This window comes from Limanda limanda, chromosome 11 (genome assembly GCF_963576545.1).
Source record: "Limanda limanda chromosome 11, fLimLim1.1, whole genome shotgun sequence".
NCBI lineage: Eukaryota > Metazoa > Chordata > Actinopteri > Pleuronectiformes > Pleuronectidae > Limanda > Limanda limanda.
The window spans coordinates 26,192,818-26,210,547 of record NC_083646.1 but is presented as its reverse complement, the minus strand read 5'-3'; the positions used below and the strand labels follow the sequence as shown (position 1 = coordinate 26,210,547).

At 41.6% G+C, this 17,730-nt stretch overlaps 1 protein-coding gene and 13 non-coding genes across 14 annotated transcripts in view; all 14 read right to left on the bottom strand.

Annotated features, from left to right (window-relative positions):
• Positions 1-17,730, bottom strand: part of snap91a (synaptosome associated protein 91a) — a 60,976-nt gene that overhangs the window by 38,362 nt on the left and 4,884 nt on the right. The window lies entirely within an intron of this gene.
• On the bottom strand, positions 311-383 carry trnam-cau (transfer RNA methionine (anticodon CAU)). Its single transcript has one exon. It is a non-coding gene; the product is annotated as a tRNA-Met (tRNA).
• On the bottom strand, positions 1,048-1,118 carry trnag-gcc (transfer RNA glycine (anticodon GCC)). The gene has a single exon. It is a non-coding gene; the product is annotated as a tRNA-Gly (tRNA).
• trnam-cau (transfer RNA methionine (anticodon CAU)) lies at positions 1,596-1,668 on the bottom strand. The gene has a single exon. It is a non-coding gene; the product is annotated as a tRNA-Met (tRNA).
• Positions 2,333-2,403, bottom strand: trnag-gcc (transfer RNA glycine (anticodon GCC)). Its single transcript has one exon. It is a non-coding gene; the product is annotated as a tRNA-Gly (tRNA).
• trnam-cau (transfer RNA methionine (anticodon CAU)) lies at positions 2,881-2,953 on the bottom strand. Its single transcript has one exon. It is a non-coding gene; the product is annotated as a tRNA-Met (tRNA).
• On the bottom strand, positions 4,009-4,079 carry trnag-gcc (transfer RNA glycine (anticodon GCC)). Its single transcript has one exon. It is a non-coding gene; the product is annotated as a tRNA-Gly (tRNA).
• Positions 4,557-4,629, bottom strand: trnam-cau (transfer RNA methionine (anticodon CAU)). Its single transcript has one exon. It is a non-coding gene; the product is annotated as a tRNA-Met (tRNA).
• On the bottom strand, positions 5,685-5,755 carry trnag-gcc (transfer RNA glycine (anticodon GCC)). Its single transcript has one exon. It is a non-coding gene; the product is annotated as a tRNA-Gly (tRNA).
• trnam-cau (transfer RNA methionine (anticodon CAU)) lies at positions 6,233-6,305 on the bottom strand. The gene has a single exon. It is a non-coding gene; the product is annotated as a tRNA-Met (tRNA).
• trnag-gcc (transfer RNA glycine (anticodon GCC)) lies at positions 7,164-7,234 on the bottom strand. The gene has a single exon. It is a non-coding gene; the product is annotated as a tRNA-Gly (tRNA).
• trnam-cau (transfer RNA methionine (anticodon CAU)) lies at positions 7,711-7,783 on the bottom strand. The gene has a single exon. It is a non-coding gene; the product is annotated as a tRNA-Met (tRNA).
• trnag-gcc (transfer RNA glycine (anticodon GCC)) lies at positions 8,643-8,713 on the bottom strand. The gene has a single exon. It is a non-coding gene; the product is annotated as a tRNA-Gly (tRNA).
• On the bottom strand, positions 9,191-9,263 carry trnam-cau (transfer RNA methionine (anticodon CAU)). The gene has a single exon. It is a non-coding gene; the product is annotated as a tRNA-Met (tRNA).

Below are 17,730 nucleotides of genomic sequence, written 5' to 3'. Positions count from 1 at the left end.
TCATCACTTGTCCAGGTTATGGCAGTTATGGGTGTGCAGAGGCTCTGTCTGCATTTCTGTCAATCTCGATTATCTACACATAGCAAAGAAGCACCACATGGTTTGGCCTAAAATTTGTCCAAATTGCAGCTGCTCTGCTTTTCACCAGAAATGCAAAACTACTCTTTCATTTCTATAGTGTGAACCAGAAACCTTCATTCCTCTTTAGTGTCTCAACAGTTTCCCGTTCTTTCTAACTGCACACCGTCTATGGAATGCACAGTGTAAATGACTTGTTGCAAGGTCGCTCAAAACCTCGTAAAAAGGCACATGCCCCGTGTGAGGGTTGAACTCACGACCTTCAGATTATGAGACTGACGCGCTGCCTACTGCGCCAACGAGGCCAATGGTACAGAGAAAATATGTGAGAAAAAAAAAGCGATATTTAAAAATAGAGGAAATATGAAGGACTACTTGTCAGTCAAATAACCATACGCATCCAACGTCAGAAATTCGGGATACATGTGTGTATTCTAGCACATTGCTGTCCCGTACTGTGTCCAAATAGTCCAAATGTTATGTACCAAGGCCTTCAGACAAAACCAATGTTGCTTTAGAAACTTTGAATAATCCAGAACAAGAGTCATAAGAAGAAGACATATGAGTGTTTCAATAGGCATTCTGGACCAGTTAACAGTGAGCATTATAAATCAATGATCTTAATCCAGTTGGAGCAGGGTGGGGCTAACAGCCCATGTGGACTGCAAACGACAGAACAAATACCAGAGTGCTTTAGACTAGAAGGCAGGTATGGACACAACGATCAATAGACCCACACTTGAGATGTAAATCATTGGCTAAAGATTGTAAAGTCATTCTGAACCAGTTTACAGTGAGCATTATAATGCAATGATCTTAATCCAGTTGACACACGGTGTGGCTAACAGCCCATGTGGACTGCAAACGACAGAACCAATACCAGAGTGCTTTAGACTAGAAGGAGGGTATGGACATAGCCATCAATTCACCCACACTTGAGATGTATATCATTGGCTAAAGATACTCTGTTGCATTAGCCGGGAATCGAACCCGGGCCTCCCGCGTGGCAGGCAAGAATTCTACCACTGAACCACCAATGCTTGAAAATGCCAATTTTACGATTTTCATTGTTCGAAAACGCACTCTTAAGGGACCCCTATGCCCTGCCAGGACAATTTATCTGATGTTTAAACCACTTCAAAGACCCCTGTGGGTTTTGGAATGACAATAAATCTTCCTGAATCTGAGATCTTGAATCTCAGAAAGTTCATCACTTGTCCAGGTTATGGCAGCTATGGGTGTGCAGAGGCTCTGTCTGCATTTCTGTCAATCTCGATTATCTACACATAGCAAAGAAGCACCACATGGTTTGGCCTAAAATTTGTCCAAATTGCAGCTGCTCTGCTTTTCACCAGAAATGCAAAACTACTCTTTCATTTCTACAGTGTGAACCAGAAACCTTCATTCCTCTTTAGTGTCTCAACAGTTTCCCGTTCTTTCTAACTGCACCCTCTATGGAATGCACAGTGTAAATGACTTGTTGCAAGGTCGCTCAAAACCTCATGTAAAAAGGCACATGCCCCGTGTGAGGGTTGAACTCACGACCTTCAGATTATGAGACTGACGTGCTGCCTACTGCGCCAACGAGGCCAATGGTACAGAGAAAATATGTGAGAAAAAAAAAGCGATATTTAAAAATAGAGGAAATATGAAGGACTACTTGTCAGTCAAATAACCATACGCATCCAACGTCAGAAATTCGGGATACATGTGTGTATTCTAGCACATTGCTGTCCCGTACTGTGTCCAAATAGTCCAAATGTTATGTACCAAGGCCTTCAGACAAAACCAATGTTGCTTTAGAAACTTTGAATAATCCAGAACAAGAGTAATAAGAAGAAGACATATGAGTGTTTGAAAAGTCATTCTGAACCAGTTAACAGTGAGCATTATAAATCAATGATCTTAATCCAGTTGGAGCAGGGTGGGGCTAACAGCCCATGTGGACTGCAAACGACAGAACAAATACCAGAGTGCTTTAGACTAGAAGGAGGGTATGGACATAACGATCAATAGACCCACACTTGAGATGTAAATCATTGGCTAAAGATTGTAAAGTAATTCTGAACCAGTTTACAGTGAGCATTATAATGCAATGATCTTAATACAGTTGACACACGGTGTGGCTAACAGCCCATGTGGACTGCAAACGACAGAACCAATACCAGAGTGCTTTACACTAGAAGGAGGGTATGGACATAGCCATCAATACACCCACACTTGAGATGTATATTATTGGCTAAAGATACTCTGTTGCATTAGCCGGGAATCGAACCCGGGCCTCCCGCGTGGCAGGCGAGAATTCTACCACTGAACCACCAATGCTTGAAAATGCCATTTTTACGATTTTGATTGTTCGAAAACGCACTCTTAAGGGACCCCTATGCCCTGCCAGGACAATTTATCTGATGTTTAAACCACTTCAAAGACCCCTGTGGGTTTTGGAATGACAATAAATCTTCCTGAATCTGAGATCTTGAATCTCAGAAAGTTCATCACTCGTCCAGGTTATGGCAGTTATGGGTGTGCAGAGGCTCTGTCTGCATTTCTGTCAATCTCGATTATCTACACATAGCAAAGAAGCACAACATGGTTTGGCCTAAAATTTGTCCAAATTGCAGCTGCTCTGCTTTTCACCAGAAATGCAAAACTACTCTTTCATTTCTACAGTGTGAACCAGAAACCTTCATTCCTCTTTAGTGTCTCAACAGTTTCCCATTCTTTCTAACTGCACCGTCTATGGAATGCACAGTGTAAATGACTTGTTGCAAGGTCGCTCAAAACCTCATGTAAAAAGGCACATGCCCCGTGTGAGGGTTGAACTCACGACCTTCAGATTATGAGACTGACGCGCTGCCTACTGCGCCAACGAGGCCAATGGTACAGAGAAAATATGTGAGAAAAAAAAGCGATATCTAAAAATAGAGGAAATATGAAGGACTACTTGTCAGTCAAATAACCATACGCATCCAACGTCAGAAATTCGGGATACATGTGTGTATTCTAGCACATTGCTGTCCCGTACTGTGTCCAAATAGTCCAAATGTTATGTACCAAGGCCTTCAGACAAAACCAATGTTGCTTTAGAAACTTTGAATAATCCAGAACAAGAGTCATAAGAAGAAGACATATGAGTGTTTCAAAAGGCATTCTGGACCAGTTAACAGTGAGCATTATAAATCAATGATCTTAATCCAGTTGGAGCAGGGTGGGGCTAACAGCCCATGTGGACTGCAAACGACAGAACAAATACCAGAGTGCTTTAGACTAGAAGGAGGGTATGGACATAACGATCAATAGACCCACACCTGAGATGTAAATCATTGGCTAAAGATTTTAAAGTAATTCTGAACCAGTTTACAGTGAGCATAATAATGCAATGATCTTAATCCAGTTGACACACGGTGTGGCTAACAGCCCATGTGGACTGCAAACGACAGAACCAATACCAGAGTGCTTTAGACTAGAAGGTGGGTATGGACATAACGATCAATAGACCCACACTTGAGATGTAAATCATTGGCTAAAGATTGTAAAGTCATTCTGAACCAGTTAACAGTGAGCATTATAAATCAATGATCTTAATCCAGTTGGAGCAGGGTGGGGCTAACAGCCCATGTGGACTGCAAACGACAGAACAAATACCAGAGTGCTTTAGACTAGAAGGAGGGTATGGACATAACGATCAATAGACCCACACTTGAGATGTAAATCATTGGCTAAAGATTGTAAAGTAATTCTGAACCAGTTTACAGTGAGCATTATAATGCAATGATCTTAATACAGTTGACACACGGTGTGGCTAACAGCCCATGTGGACTGCAAACGACAGAACCAATACCAGAGTGCTTTACACTAGAAGGAGGGTATGGACATAGCCATCAATACACCCACACTTGAGATGTATATTATTGGCTAAAGATACTCTGTTGCATTAGCCGGGAATCGAACCCGGGCCTCCCGCGTGGCAGGCGAGAATTCTACCACTGAACCACCAATACATGAAAATGCCATTTTTACGATTTTGATTGTTCGAAAACGCACTCTTAAGGGACCCCTATGCCCTGCCAGGACAATTTATCTGATGTTTAAACCACTTCAAAGACCCCTGTGGGTTTTGGAATGACAATAAATCTTCCTGAATCTGAGATCTTGAATCTCAGAAAGTTCATCACTCGTCCAGGTTATGGCAGTTATGGGTGTGCAGAGGCTCTGTCTGCATTTCTGTCAATCTCGATTATCTACACATAGCAAAGAAGCACCACATGGTTTGGCCTAAAATTTGTCCAAATTGCAGCTGCTCTGCTTTTCACCAGAAATGCAAAACTACTCTTTCATTTCTACAGTGTGAACCAGAAACCTTCATTCCTCTTTAGTGTCTCAACAGTTTCCCATTCTTTCTAACTGCACCGTCTATGGAATGCACAGTGTAAATGACTTGTTGCAAGGTCGCTCAAAACCTCATGTAAAAAGGCACATGCCCCGTGTGAGGGTTGAACTCACGACCTTCAGATTATGAGACTGACGCGCTGCCTACTGCGCCAACGAGGCCAATGGTACAGAGAAAATATGTGAGAAAAAAAAGCGATATCTAAAAATAGAGGAAATATGAAGGACTACTTGTCAGTCAAATAACCATACGCATCCAACGTCAGAAATTCGGGATACATGTGTGTATTCTAGCACATTGCTGTCCCGTACTGTGTCCAAATAGTCCAAATGTTATGTACCAAGGCCTTCAGACAAAACCAATGTTGCTTTAGAAACTTTGAATAATCCAGAACAAGAGTCATAAGAAGAAGACATATGAGTGTTTCAAAAGGCATTCTGGACCAGTTAACAGTGAGCATTATAAATCAATGATCTTAATCCAGTTGGAGCAGGGTGGGGCTAACAGCCCATGTGGACTGCAAACGACAGAACAAATACCAGAGTGCTTTAGACTAGAAGGAGGGTATGGACATAACGATCAATAGACCCACACCTGAGATGTAAATCATTGGCTAAAGATTTTAAAGTAATTCTGAACCAGTTTACAGTGAGCATAATAATGCAATGATCTTAATCCAGTTGACACACGGTGTGGCTAACAGCCCATGTGGACTGCAAACGACAGAACCAATACCAGAGTGCTTTAGACTAGAAGGCGGGTATGGACATAACGATCAATAGACCCACACTTGAGATGTAAATCATTGGCTAAAGATTGTAAAGTAATTCTGAACCAGTTTACAGTGAGCATTATAATGCAATGATCTTAATCCAGTTGACACACGGTGTGGCTAACAGCCCATGTGGACTGCAAACGACAGAACCAATACCAGAGTGCTTTAGACTAGAAGGCAGGTATGGACATAACGATCAATAGACCCACACTTGAGATGTAAATCATTGGCTAAAGATTGTAAAGTCATTCTGAACCAGTTTACAGTGAGCATTATAATGCAATGATCTTAATCCAGATGACACACGGTGTGGCTAACAGCCCATGTGGACTGCAAACGACAGAACCAATACCAGAGTGCTTTAGACTAGAAGGAGGGTATGGACATAGCCATCAATTCACCCACACTTGAGATGTATATCATTGGCTATAGATACTCTGTTGCATTAGCCGGGAATCGAACCCGGGCCTCCCGCGTGGCAGGCGAGAATTCTACCACTGAACCACCAATGCTTGAAAATGCCAATTTCACGATTTTCATTGTTCGAAAACGCAGTCTTAAGGGACCCCTGTGCCCTGCCAGGACAATTTATCTGATGTTTAAACCACTTCAAAGACCCCTGTGGGTTTTGGAATGACAATAACTCTTCCTGAATCTGAGATCTTGAATCTCAGAAAGTTCATCACTTGTCCAGGCTATGGCAGCTATGGGTGTGCAGAGGCTCTGTCTGCATTTCTGTCAATCTCGATTATCTACACATAGCAAAGAAGCACCACATGGTTTGGCCTAAAATTTGTCCAAATTGAAGCTGCTCTGCATTTCACCAGAAATGCAAAACTACTCTTTCATTTTTACAGTGTGAACCAGAAACCTTCATTCCTCTTTAGTGTCTCAACAGTTTCCCGTTCTTTCTAACTGCACCCTCTATGGAATGCACAGTGTAAATGACTTGTTGCAAGGTCGCTCAAAACCTCATGTAAAAAGGCACATGCCCCGTGTGAGGGTTGAACTCACGACCTTCAGATTATGAGACTGACGCGCTGCCTACTGCGCCAACGAGGCCAATTGTACAGAGAAAATATGTGAGAAAAAAAAGCGATATTTAAAAATAGAGGAAATATGAAGGACTACTTGTCAGTCAAATAACCATACGCATCCAACGTCAGAAATTCGGGATACATGTGTTTATTCTAGCACATTGCTGTCCCGTACTGTGTCCATTAGTCCAAATGTTATGTACCAAGGCCTTCAGACAAAACCAATGTTGCTTTAGAAACTTTGAATAATCCAGAACAAGAGTCATAAGAAGAAGACATATGAGTGTTTGAAAAGTCATTCTGAACCAGTTAACAGTGAGCATTATAAATCAATGATCTTAATCCAGTTGGAGCAGGGTGGGGCTAACAGCCCATGTGGACTGCAAACGACAGAACAGATACCAGAGTGCTTTAGACTAGAAGGAGGGTATGGACATAACGATCAATAGACCCACACCTGAGATGTAAATCATTGGCTAAAGATTTTAAAGTAATTCTGAACCAGTTTACAGTGAGCATAATAATGCAATGATCTTAATCCAGTTGACACACGGTGTGGCTAACAGCCCATGTGGACTGCAAACGACAGAACCAATACCAGAGTGCTTTAGACTAGAAGGTGGGTATGGACATAACGATCAATAGACCCACACTTGAGATGTAAATCATTGGCTAAAGATTGTAAAGTCATTCTGAACCAGTTTACAGTGAGCATTATAATGCAATGATCTTAATCCAGATTACACACGGTGTGGCTAACAGCCCATTTGGACTGCAAACGACAGAACCAATACCAGAGTGCTTTAGACTAGAAGGAGGGTATGGACATAGCCATCAATTCACCCACACTTGAGATGTATATCATTGGCTAAAGATACTCTGTTGCATTAGCCGGGAATCGAACCCGGGCCTCCCGCGTGGCAGGCGAGAATTCTACCACTGAACCACCAATGCTTGAAAATGCCAATTTCACGATTTTCATTGTTCGAAACGCAGTCTTAAGGGACCCCTGTGCCCTGCCAGGACAATTTATCTGATGTTTAAACCACTTCAAAGACCCCTGTGGGTTTTGGAATGACAATAACTCTTCCTGAATCTGAGATCTTGAATCTCAGAAAGTTCATCACTTGTCCAGGCTATGGCAGCTATGGGTGTGCAGAGGCTCTGTCTGCATTTCTGTCAATCTCGATTATCTACACATAGCAAAGAAGCACCACATGGTTTGGCCTAAAATTTGTCCAAATTGAAGCTGCTCTGCATTTCACCAGAAATGCAAAACTACTCTTTCATTTCTACAGTGTGAACCAGAAACCTTCATTCCTCTTTAGTGTCTCAACAGTTTCCCGTTCTTTCTAACTGCACCCTCTATGGAATGCACAGTGTAAATGACTTGTTGCAAGGTCGCTCAAAACCTCATGTAAAAAGGCACATGCCCCGTGTGAGGGTTGAACTCACGACCTTCAGATTATGAGACTGACGCGCTGCCTACTGCGCCAACGAGGCCAATTGTACAGAGAAAATATGTGAGAAAAAAAAGCGATATTTAAAAATAGAGCAAATATGAAGGACTACTTGTCAGTCAAATAACCATACGCATCCAACGTCAGAAATTCGGGATACATGTGTTTATTCTAGCACATTGCTGTCCCGTACTGTGTCCAAATAGTCCAAATGTTATGTACCAAGGCCTTCAGACAAAACCAATGTTGCTTTAGAAACTTTGAATAATCCAGAACAAGAGTCATAAGAAGAAGACATATGAGTGTTTGAAAAGTCATTCTGAACCAGTTAACAGTGAGCATTATAAATCAATGATCTTAATCCAGTTGGAGCAGGGTGGGGCTAACAGCCCATGTGGACTGCAAACGACAGAACAGATACCAGAGTGCTTTAGACTAGAAGGAGGGTATGGACATAACGATCAATAGACCCACACTTGAGATGTAAATCATTGGCTAAAGATTGTAAAGTAATTCTGAACCAGTTTACAGTGAGCATTATAATGCAATGATCTTAATCCAGTTGACACACGGTGTGGCTAACAGCCCATGTGGACTGCAAACGACAGAACCAATACCAGAGTGCTTTAGACTAGAAGGAGGGTATGGACATAACGATCAATAGACCCTCACTTGATATGTAAATCATTGGCTAAAGATTGTAAAGTCATTCTGAACCAGTTTACAGTGAGCATTATAATGCAATGATCTTAATCCAGTTGACACACGGTGTGGCTAACAGCCCATGTGGACTGCAAACGACAGAACCAATACCAGAGTGCTTTAGACTAGAAGGAGGGTATGGACATAGCCATCAATACACCCACACTTGAGATGTATATCATTGGCTAAAGATACTCTGTTGCATTAGCCGGGAATCGAACCCGGGCCTCCCGCGTGGCAGGCGAGAATTCTACCACTGAACCACCAATGCTTGAAAATGCCATTTTTACGATTTTTATTGTTCGAAAACGCAGTCTTAAGGGACCCCTGTGCCCTGCCAGGACAATTTATCTGATGTTTAAACCACTTCAAAGACCCCTGTGGGTTTTGGAATGACAATAACTCTTCCTGAATCTGAGATCTTGAATCTCAGAAAGTTCATCACTTGTCCAGGCTATGGCAGCTATGGGTGTGCAGAGGCTCTGTCTGCATTTCTGTCAATCTCGATTATCTACACATAGCAAAGAAGCACCACATGGTTTGGCCTAAAATTTGTCCAAATTGAAGCTGCTCTGCATTTCACCAGAAATGCAAAACTACTCTTTCATTTCTACAGTGTGAACCAGAAACCTTCATTCCTCTTTAATGTCTCAACAGTTTCCCGTTCTTTCTAACTGCACCCTCTATGGAATGCACAGTGTAAATGACTTGTTGCAAGGTCGCTCAAAACCTCATGTAAAAAGGCACATGCCCCGTGTGAGGGTTGAACTCACAACCTTCAGATTATGAGACTGACGCGCTGCCTACTGCGCCAACGAGGCCAATGGCACAGAGAAAATATGTGAGAAAAAAAAGCAATATTTAAAAATAGAGGAAATATGAAGGACTACTTGTCAGTCAAATAACCATACGCATCCAACGTCAGAAATTCGGGATACATGTGTGTATTCTAGCACATTGCTGTCCCGTACTGTGTCCAAATAGTCCAAATGTTATGTACCAAGGCCTTCAGACCAATGTTGCTTTAGAAACTTTGAATAATCCAGAACAAGAGTAATAAGAAGAAGACATATGAGTGTTTGAAAAGTCATTCTGAACCAGTTAACAGTGAGCATTATAAATCAATGATCTTAATCCAGTTGGAGCAGGGTGGGGCTAACAGCCCATGTGGACTGCAAACGACAGAACAAATACCAGAGTGCTTTAGACTAGAAGGAGGGTATGGACATAACGATCAATAGACCCACAATTGAGATGTAAATCATTGGCTAAAGATTGTAAAGTCATTCTGAACCAGTTTACAGTGAGCATTATAATGGAATGATCTTAATCCAGTTGACACACGGTGTGGCTAACAGCCCATGTGGACTGCAAATGACAGAACCAATATCAGAGTGCTTTAGACTAGAAGGAGGGTATGGACATAACGATCAATACACCCACACTTGAGATGTAAATCATTGGCTAAAGGTACTCTGTTGCATTAGCCGGGAATCGAACCCGGGCCTTCCGTGTGGCAGGAAATTCTACCACTGAACCACCAATGCTTGGAAATGCCTATTTCAAGATTCTGATTGTTCGAAAAAGCACTCTAAAGGGACCCCTATGCCCTGCCAGGCAATTTATCTGATGCTTTAACCACTTCAAAGACCCCTGTGGGTTTTGCAATGACATTAAATCTTCCTAAATCGGAAATCTTGAATCTCAGAAAGTTCATCACTTGTCCAGATTATGGCAGCTATGGGTGTGCAGAGGCTCTGTCTGCATTCCTGTCAATCTCGATTTTCTACATAGCAAAGCAGCACCACATGGTTTGGCCTAAAGTAAGTCCAAATTGCAGCTGCTCTGCTTTTCAGCAGAAATGCAAACAACAAATGGATCATAGCTGTTATCAGTTATGATCAAGACTTTTAGAAAAATATGTGTGACCTGTTTAAGCAATGAACGTGGGAAAAAAAAGGGGTTTTAGGTATTTTAATTGAGTTTTTGGACAAAAGGAAAATTACGGAATATTATCAGGCTTGATTTGCAGCAGCCGACTTTAATTGATTGAGATCTTCTCTCACACTTTGGACTTTTGTGTGCTCTATTGACCAACACAGTGTCAGATAACTGTCACTGAATAGCATATCAGAATGCCTTTAGTGCCTGCCACACTCAAAACATATCTGACAGGTCTTCAATTTCAAATGCAACCCTTTAACACATTAAAAAATGCAACTGATATCAAAGTCCCTGTGTGTGATTACGACTGAGCTACAGAGTAGGAATCCATCGCAGGACTCTCAGGCATATGTAAGCCTGCACGTCACACACACGACATCCACCTCATCTTTCTCACAGATGAATTTGGACGAACATACCACTAGGAACATTTCAAGGTGGTTTCCTTGGCAACAAGCTCTCGTATTTGCAATGGCATTAACGATTCCCTAAAGTTCTTCTGAAATTATCGTCACAGGTGCAAAACTCCCACGGTACCAGGCTTATAGGGGTCATCGAGACAGAGCCACATTTGTATGAGTCATACCAGGCTTTACGCTGCTGAAAGAATTAACAATACATCCACCACTGCATTCATAAACAGTACCTGTCCTTCATATAACCTCTATGATGAATATTTATGTTATTTCCGTCCTGAATATCTTCTATTTATTAACCTTTCTCATCAGATCAGTGTTGAATGGGAGAGGACACATGATACAAGAGGACCGGTGTGCTCAGTGAGCGTTTTATCTTTAAGAGTGCAGCGTGATGCACGCCATGCTGAACGAGTGTTGCCTTGTTGAGCTACACATGAATGGACCATGAAAGCGCAGCATTTATTTATAGCTCCTCTCAGCCTCAAGCAACACACAGGGAGAGAGAAAAATTACCCAGAATGCACTGTATACCCACGTAGCATCACACCAATGTTGTGTGGCAGCCAAACAAAAGAGGAGACCAATGGGTTGCAGGAAAAGCAGAGGCTGAAATCGACATATGAGAAAACTGGTGCACACAGAGAGCAGCGTCACTGTCTTCATATAGACACCCTGACAAAGTAAGATTTCACTCAGTTGGTGGGCCGGTGATTCTACGCTATGGTGCAAGAATACAAAGACACATGTAAATACACAAACTTAGTTTATATATAGGAGAGTAAACATGAGTACATGAGGAATAAATAGCATAGGGCTATAGTGCTTGTTCTGCCTGGCTTCACTGATACTACTGTTAGATTGATGTTAGCACAGAGAGAGAGATGCTTTCTGGGTAAAGCTATTATAGTGAAACAGCAAATCAAATGGATAAACATTTGATTTGATATATTTTTAGCTACATATTTTTTTCTGTAGCTAACATTTTGTCTGTTCAGTGCTCACATCACTGCTGTAAATGCCTAGCTGTTAAAGCAACAATGATGACATTTACAGGAACAGCTGTCTCATTAACCCTCTACAGGTAGATTAACTGTGATGTTCTCTCATTCAGTGACCGAGCAGCAAATATACTGTTCATTAGCCTGTGGACGATCCTCGGGCATCTTACCCATCATTCAACAAACCAATTCAAGGCAGAATTTTCTCATGGTGAACAGATTTGCTTTATTCTGTTGTGTTCACTGTTCAATATTTTCTTAATATCTCTAATCGACCACCCTCTTGTCCACAGACTGACTACCAGTGCTCTCTCACATGCTCATATCAGAGCCTTTATATCTTCTTTCTGGACATCATTAGTCAAACATCGAATTATCATTCTACAAGTTTCCAATTGGTCCTTTGACTTTTTTGTGACAATTCATTTTTTTAATTGCAAAGTCAGGTCCTGAGGCAGGAATCCCGAGTCCCCTTGCATTATTGATATACAGCCAGGTGTATACATCAATGTTTGAGCTCCTAAAACTGCTGCTCCTTACTGTACCTTCATACCAGGACAAAGCCCAGTCAACCTGCATCCTATTCTGGGTAAAGCAAGCCTCTGCCTTTACATTCTGTCCAATTGAGCTGACAAAAAACTCCAGTGATAAAGCTGCACAGTAAATTAACGTTTTTATCCAAAGACTAAGAGGCTCAAAGGCATCACAACCTTCAGAGAACATAACAAAATGGAGAAAGAGCCATGGAGAGAAGTGGGTGGTATCAAAAAAGGAGAAGCAAATCAATTTGAATCAGCTGCTCAGATTTTGAAGAGATACTGGTCTGTCAGCAGATGTATGGGGGTTCCTAGTTCCAGGTCATTAATTTGAACGCACACTGTGAGTAGGACAATCCACCTCCCACACAGTGTGACATTAGAGATGCATTCTGTGGCTCTCAAGGATACAGGCTGTGAGATCAGCACCGCAGTGCATGCTCAGCCCTCTGACCCAGCTCCTTTTACATTCCTCTGTTGACTGCAACTCACCATAGAGCAGGCACTATACTGAATCACTTTAATGATGACACTTTGATGTACTTATACAATAATCAGCCACAAGCTATATACTGACTTTTAGATTTTTCTGAGTAAAGCTCAGATTATATTTTCAGTTTTTTAGTATACAGTGATTCTATGAAAGACACAGATACAGGAATAATTCTTAAATATATCATATTTACTGTTGCTAACATAGTAATTATTAGACTCCAGCACCAACTTACTTATCATTAGGCTCTGCTTTTTAAAGTGAGATGCTTTTTCTAGGTGACTATGTTTCATGCCCCTCCCTGGTGAATTTTGGAGTGCCACAGGGTTCAAATTTGGGTTCAATTTTATACTCGCTGTATGTGCTTCATACACAGCCTCCTCATTATGCGGTTGATTCACAAGTAACACCTATAAAAAACACCAATAGTCAGTGTCTATTGACAGCCATTAGAAATAGGATATCTGCAAATGAAATATGTGTGTATCAAGCTTGGGATATGCCTGTGTACAAAGCATATGTGACATGTTAATATTATTATCTTTAAGGCAGCATCGAAATTTTGATCCTTATATAAATTATGCTATAGAGGTTGGGAAAATGCCCCACTGATATCTGATAAAACACTAAAATATATAGCTAATACCCTGGATATTAACTATGAACAGCTCAGCAGCTTCAGTGAAGATATCCATACTGACAGTGTTGGGTCAGGAAGTGGAGGTGCCTAATTTTTTAAATTCATGTCAGTTTCACTGACATTGTTCAGACAAGCCACACCGCTGCTACTCCTGTGAAAACAATATTTTGCCTTCAATTATTTTCCTTGTTTCTAGTGAAGACAGGTTGTCTAAATACTGTTCAAGCGTTTCTTCCACAGACTAACGTCTTCCAGCCTCAGCAAAATGTGTTACTGCTGGAGAAGTTAAATCCTTTGTGTACATTTGGCTGGTTAATACCTGTTGGAAAAATATAATCTCACAGCAAGTAGGTGACAAACGAGCTGCGTACCTGAATATTTCTAACTTAGAAAGATGCATCTACATCTCTAAAGCTCAACAAATAACACTTTATAATGTATCTGTTTAATGATGTAAAGAAATAAAATGCAAAACCTGCAGTGGTTTCACAGTTTCCAATCAGATTAGCTGGCTGCCTCTTAGTTGTAGCTTCATAATGAATCTAATTAAATTTGTATTCATGACACAATTACAACAACAGACTAGAAGCAGGGGAAATTTGTCAAAATTGTCAATGTACCTGAAGAGCAAATTTTGCAGCTGTAGTAATATATATGTACTAATATATAACAAGTACATGATGCTACTCAAAATGAAATGGCTTTGGTTGTGATTACAGCCCCCAGACCTCACCCTCATCTCCCCTCTCCCTAGTTCCAGAAAACCGTCTCCCTCTCACATGTCTCAACATATTGATGGTGACTCATGTTGTGGTAACAGCTCCATAGCAGCCAAAGGGGACTCAGCACGCTGCTTATGCTTCTCCCCGCTTACCCTCCTGCCTTAAACCCCCCTCACCAAATACTCAAATACACACACTGCAGGTTATATATTCTGCATTTGCTCTAGGCAGAGCTAAATGACATCTCTGTGTTGAAAAACCTGTTAATTGGAGTGACTAGATTTAGAGCAGCAGCAGCAGCACTGTTGATAATTATTGCAGCAAACACAGACAAATTCTCAGCCGTGAAGCTCATCCGAAATAGTCTAAATCCTGCGCATTGCGTTTAAATGATGTAAAGACTGTGAAGACTAGAGGAAAAAAGTAAGGGGAAAGTGAGGGAGGAAAAATTGTGTCACACGTTTTTGAAATCAGAACCTTCGAGCTATATATTTGTTTTAAGGATCTTCACTGCAGGAGGATTAAGAGGTGAGGGCAACATGAGTAGATAAAGATGGAGACTATTAGGAGCAGCAGGAGCAGACGGGCATGCTTTTGGAAACAGAGCCAGCATCATTTGGCAGACATTCAAACCCTGTTTCCTGGTTCTCTAGTTGTCTTCCTCTGGGCAGCAGATACCCTGCATGTTGTCTGATCTATACACCAGGACTTTGGATTCACACTGAGAAGTAGCTCAGTTGTTATACCGAGCAAACTATAAAAACACTGCCTTCGAGTTTTTCCCATAAGACACTGAACAAGCAAGGTGCCACGATATAGAATTGCCTACTGTTCCATCAGTACATTATGTTGTGTTATTCCGCGATCACGGTATAATTTTCGGTATGATATTTCTAACAGTACTGTCTGACACTCATCCCACACATCACTACATCATAGGATTTACAAGTGTCATTACTCACTCCATCTTGCAGACCTGAGTCATGTGCCTGCTTGTGCTTGATGGTCACACTACTCTACCAAGATCAAATATATTCAAAAGCACCGTTTTAAAAGTGACCTATGCACAGTGTTGGGAAGGATACTTTCAAAACGTAATCCGTTACAGAATACAGAATACATGCCCAAAAATGTAATCTGTAACGTATTCCATTACATTAACTAATCTGAGTAACGTATTCTGAATACTTGGAATACTTCCGGTTTGTATTGCATTTTTAAAGTGTATGATTGCGGCGTTGTTATAGTCAGTGGAGCAGCAGCAGTTTAAACTCTCTCTCCGCAAGATGCGGCGGGGCAGCTGGATGTCCGGCTCCCATCCTCTCCCATCTCTGTGCGGGTCCTACCGGAGGCTGAACCCCCCCCCCCCTGCGCCAAGGCTGCCTCGCGCCGTGTGACCATATGCTACTGGGTCAACGGGTGATATTATCAGCGCTTCACGGCGCTTCAGCGTCCGGTGTGAACCCGGCGTGCCTCGCTGGCCTCCTGCAGAGCCATGACAGCGGAGCTCTGGAAGCGCAGGTCGGTCTTCTCTCACCAGGTGCTGGAAGGGCAGCTTGCGGATCAGCAGCTCCGTAGATTTCTGGTAGCGACGGAACTCTCTCAGAGCCTCGGTCCCGGGCCTGTTACGGTCCCGAGCCGGTAGCGGTGAGACTCCTTCACGCCGCCGGGGGCCCGGGCGCTCTTACGGCAGCCCTGGTCTCCAGCTGCTTCCTGGGGGCTTTGCCGCCGGTGGATTTACGAGAGAGTGAATAAACTCGAGAAGTACCGTCATGTAATCCACTGATTTCAACAATGTAACTGTATTCTGAATACCATCTATTTAATTTGTAACTGTAACGGAATACAGTTACTCATAATTTGTATTCTAAATACGTAACGCCGTTACATGTATTCCGTTACTCCCCAACACTGCCTATGCACTTACTTTAAACGTAAATATATATTTGATTGTCTTCTAGTAGACACAATCGATTTTTCAACAAGACAAATGCAAGCACTGCTAAAATTAAGATGCATATTTAATTTGTATCGAGTTGCAATAAGCGATAGTTTCAGATCATTGCTGTATATGAAGACTGATGGATTAAACATGCAAAACAAAGAAAAGTTATGTTTACATTGTTGCTGAATACATTTTCTTCATTTTTTATTTTTTTTATATCCTACAAAATTCTTTGTTCTGTGTGATACAAACAACACAGGGACCCACAGATAAGACCATCACTCCAATGGTACAAGACTCCACAGAGCACCTTTACACCCAGATCAGACACAAGCCTTTTTTTTTGCAGGTTGCAGACAGTAGTGCGTAGTTTTTTTCTTAGCCTGAGGTGTTCAGTGCACATGAGCAGCGTGCAAAAGGTTTACTGCTGATAGAAAACACCTTGAAAAAAGACGGCTCTCACTTATTACATTTATATTGACAACAATATTTTTGATATCAACCCGATTCTGATAACCTTAACCAAAAAAGATCATACCTGGAATAAGCAATAATCAAATAAAGACAGTATTCAGAATCATTTTATGTAATGTACATCAAGTGTACATCATAATTGCTTTATAACATCCTACTGGAGCACATTTTATGATATCGACCAACGGGAGTTACCAACTGCTTGATGACACCTGCCCTGGAGTGTTGAAAAAAGAGTTGTAGCTTTTGTAAAATTAGAAAGAAACACCAAAATGGTAAACATGTACATTAAACTATTTCAGGTTGGGGTTTTAAAATTGAATAACAAACATAGTGAGAGTAATGACATGAATTATAATCAGACTATGCTTTGTAACATGTAAAAGGGATTATGAATGGAATTCTACCAGCAACTCATGTAAAAACCATCTTAGAAATAATGCATCATTCTGAATAAGGTGAATATTGGTGTCCATGTAAACACAGTCCCTGTACAAACTGTGTCCTGTCTGATCAGGACTCAGATCTGCAGCACAAATGGCTTCTACTTTAGGTCATATCTTGTCTTAGCAATGTTCTTTGTTGATTATCCATTCTCCTAATGCCAACAACCTAAGCCCATTCAGGCAGCTGACTCACAGCTGCACCTCCTCCTCTGCACCTCACTGCTCCAAAAAAAGACACTCAATTGGATCATCACAAAAATCCGGTATTGGGATGTTGCCAACGGCATGTGGCATCCGTGCCTGTTTTCGTGCACGCATATGCACACACATGGACCACTGTTATCAGGATCCCTCTCTATGACACTCGGGCAATGAGGCGTGCTGAGTAAACTGTGCTTCTGCTACCGACCAGTATCTCAGTTATCTGTCAGGCAAATGTGTCTCAATATTCTTGCCAAACCTCTGGAGACACAACTCTACTATTACTACTACTAGTGGCATTATTTATTTAGTCTTTACTTGTCTGTACACCTCTTCAGTAAAAGCAAAAAACTTGAGTGTTGAGTGTCTTCCGGTTTCTGTTCCGCTTATTTACAACTTCTCTGGCGTCTTTGTTTACTTCAGAACAATGGCTAGTAGATTTTGTTGGAGTTGCAGCTGATAGATGTTGG